We start from the raw sequence: 4065 nt of genomic DNA, 5'->3' as shown, positions 1-4065 counted from the left end.
GGCCTATTTGCTCGGCAGGGGCGTGTACAGGATTTGTACCAGGGGGGGGGAGGTCTAACGTACCCAAAGTTGCGAGCACGCGACAGGGGGGGTCTGTGGGGGCCCTCCCCCGAGAAATTTTTTAAAATTAGCGACCCCTCAGAATTTTCAGTTGTTCTGCATATGCGAGCTTAAAGGCATCTAATGAGGACCCGGTTCAGAGTAGCACCCTGGAACCCCCTCTCTCTCCAAATTACACGCACCCTTGCCATCTCAGGAGGGCGCGAAGGAAATAGCGAAACCAGGGCGAGGGAGAGGATCAAGCGACGCCGAGACGGGGGCAAATCGAGGGGGTTGTGCTTGCTCATCAATTACGCCAATTCGAGGGGGTCACTGGATTTTTAAGGTTAGGTGAGCGGATACGCTGGCGATTAGGGGAGGTTAGGGGAAGCGTGTGTGTTCACTTGATATAGACTCCCAGAGACGCAGAGGCAGAGATGAGATAGAGGATTTGCGAAGTAGTAATAGATGAGCGCACTAGAAGAGTAGGAGGAGAGAGGAGGGAAGAAGACGATGGAGAGTCATGTCCCTATATGAATTTCTGTGTGCAAACAAATGAGTGCCCGTGGGTTCTGTTCGCGTCTAGTAGGTGACGTTACTTATTATTTTTGTATAGGCCTTGTTCGTTTAAAATATATAGATAAATAAACGGTAGGTCTACGTTGTGTACTCACGTCCTTGTGGATCATCACTGACGTGCGCGGTCAGGGACTGCGCGCTCTACGGGGGGGTTCGGTAATTACAGATAACCCCACGTGAACCGCCCTCCCTGGACTAGCGTGACAGCTACACGATGTACTACGTTTACCGTTATACCGTACTATATATATAGACTACTATATATACTATATAGATGTGTGGGTGTGTGTGTGTTGCCTGGTTTCGATGTGAATGGTTGCGTTGCTGTGGTCGTGATAGATGTGTACGACTTCAGTCGACAAAAACTTTGCTACACTATCGACAACGTCATACGCCAATCGCGTAGCTTCATGCATAAAGCTATAGGTGATTAACTATCAGTATTTGTGTTAATATACACTACAGTTGTGTGTGTGTTGGCGGTTAGACGGAGTTCACTTCTCACACGGAATCCTTTATCCTTGGGCTTGAATCCTGTGTGGTAAGCATGTGGGAAGTAGCCTGAAAATTAGCCCACATATCGACATGACGTACATAAGCTAGTGTTTTAGGGCTGTTACGACGTTCAGGCAATTGCGTCAAGATGATTACTCTGGTTTTTATATTACTAGATCGGCTCCGTCACACGCAGTGGTATACTCAACCTTAATGAATTTTTGCCTATGGTCAACTCAATCTATACATATATATCTACACAAAAGTTACAGTCGTGTACATTCATTTCGAATATTTGGAATAATTTCTCAACACTGGCACTCCTTCCTTGGTTGTAACTTCAAACCTATTGGACTACTCTGTGATTGTCGAAATTCGTGGAAATCGCGGACTTGATGATTGTATTAAAATGACCCATTTGGATAGATATTCTGCTTACAGGTGAATATCCACTGTGGGCATGTGTATAAGTTATGGGTGATGGTAGTTGCAGTTGCATGTAATGATAGTGTTGCTCACTATCGCGTCTATGGTGTTATTGTATGTCAATCTATTATCATGTCGCTTTAAGATTTGTACATGCGCGCCGCGAAGCATAGGGTTACTAGACCTATATGCTTGCTTAGGCCAAAACAAAGACACAACAAACCCAAACGGCGATTTCAGAATGGATGTCCATCCGCCAATAAACACAACTCCAGAGTCCCGGCTCATCTAACTCGATTCTTGCAAAAGGTCCTAAAGACTTTTGCGCTCTTGTCGGGATTCGTTATATCAATTAATCATTAACAAGACAATAATGCCGTCATCGTATTCATATTCTAGCAACGGTTGGATCCAATAACGTGCAAGACAAAAACGTTGAATGGGCTTTAAATTAGCACGATTTACCGTGGCTAGCTCGACGAGGTGGGCATTCCATTACTGATCCACTCTGCTCGGGGGCCATCTACATTACTCGCCGCAACGCGCACGGTCCATGCTTTAATACGGTCCTGGTGCGCCGCGCGCGCGCTGCGCGTGCGCTGCTGTACCTGTGTCATGTGCTGTGTGGGTGTGTGTCGTGTGTGTGTGTGTGTGTGTGTGTTGTGTGTGTGTGCTGGGTGTTGTGTGTGTGTGTGTGTGTTGTTGTGCTGTGTGTGTGGGTGTGTGTGTAGCCACCGCGCGAATTCGTAGCGCGTCGAGGTTACTGCGGAAGTGGCGAGTCAGCAGCAGCACCAGTTGAGCACGCGCACGTCAGGCAGCACCCCCCTCCTGGCGATGTCAGTACAAGCAGCGCCACCAGCGAGACCTACATGTTACATGCTCGCGGAGGTATACACTCTCCGTGAGTGTCCTCTGTTAGACTTCTTATTGTCATAGTGGTACCAGGTCCCTAAATTATATACTATGTTGTTAAACATTTCCACTCACGACATTATGCTGTTCACCATAATATTTATTAACAGATGAAAATTAATCTACTCGGTGATTGTAGAGTCACATGTTCGTGATGCAAAATGACTTATCAAATTATTGATTGCTCTATCTCTCAACTAAGATATATAATGCAGAGCTCCAATCAATAAATATAGTGTTCCATCTTCTTTGGACACATATAAGTGAATGACACCAGATCGCCCACAAGCGCTCACTTGCCGACACGGGTGTTTGTGGGTCCTCATAGCATCAACCCTAGACTCCTATAACTTCGACAATCATCTGTGATGATGTGTGTGTGCTGACTCGAACTGGCAAGAGATTACGTCATCGTGTATATACAAAGCGCCGCTCGATGCATCGCGTCGATCCTTGTGCGTGGAGTGTGTGCCGTCATGTGCATGTATGTGTTGTATTGGTACGATGCGCGCTAGTGGTTGTGGTGTATGTGAATACACGTATGTGTTATATGTATTATTTACTGCGCGTAATACATTAACTATTATTCGTTGACAAGTACTAAGAACGTGCGAACACACGCACGTAACCTTAAGAAGAAATTTTACGACGTTTATGCGGCTTATGGACTAGTAAACGTAAATATTTAGAATAAACATTGCTCACTGGGCAATCTAGTATGAACAAGGACCAATACTAAAGGTGCCGCGCAATGATAGCCTATCATTCAGGAGAAAGACGTGCTATGAGGAAGGAGCGGACAAGCTAAACGTGTCTATAAACGCTAATATACCCATTTTGACGGTATTCTCGGATGCGTAACATACTCGATACGTGAAGCCCGATCTCGACGATCATTGACATATCGGAGGACTCAATCAGTGGATACCACAAGAATGTAAGAATATTTCACTGGTTTCCTCATTAGTCTGTAACGGTAGAATAGAATTCGGGCGGACGGTAGATTTTACCTTGATAGAAGGTCACGATAAATACAAGAGGCGGGTTGACTCGGAGACTAGTTGAATGTCCCACGACGAAAGAATCAATGATTTCGGCGTTCCTGCGACAGTGAATAACGGTTCGATATCACCGGCCACTCTAGAAACGGAGGCGGCGGGGGTTTTTCCCGAGGTTATTCCGACATTCGCAGATCGATTTAGCGAGTCCTGTTGCGGCCCCTTCTATCTCCCGCCACGCGTGTGGCGCTCCGCGCAGTGTGCTCACTATGAGTTGTTGGCATTTAAGTACTCATAGGACCTGCCAATCTCAAATCAGGCGCATTGAAATGCCGCGTGACGAAGGTTTGGAAGAGATCACAAATGCAGCATAATCTTAGTCAATAGAGGATGGCAGAGTGTGAGAGGGCAGAAGCCAGAGCCGCAGTGTCTATTATTTCTGTTCTGTGTGAACTCAGGTCGTCGTCGCGATGGCAGAACCGGGGATGGAGCGAGGAAATTCTATATGGATTGATGACATGGATATATTGGTGCTATATTGGTGGATGGGTGGTATGGATGGGTGATGGGATGGGATGGGTGGCATGAAATAAGATGGCGCTCTGAGAAGTGGGTA

Source organism: Priapulus caudatus, unplaced genomic scaffold, assembly GCF_000485595.1.
Source record: "Priapulus caudatus unplaced genomic scaffold, Priapulus_caudatus-5.0.1 Scaffold361, whole genome shotgun sequence".
Lineage (NCBI taxonomy): Eukaryota > Metazoa > Priapulida > Priapulimorpha > Priapulimorphida > Priapulidae > Priapulus > Priapulus caudatus.
Note: the sequence above shows the minus strand (reverse complement) of the source record.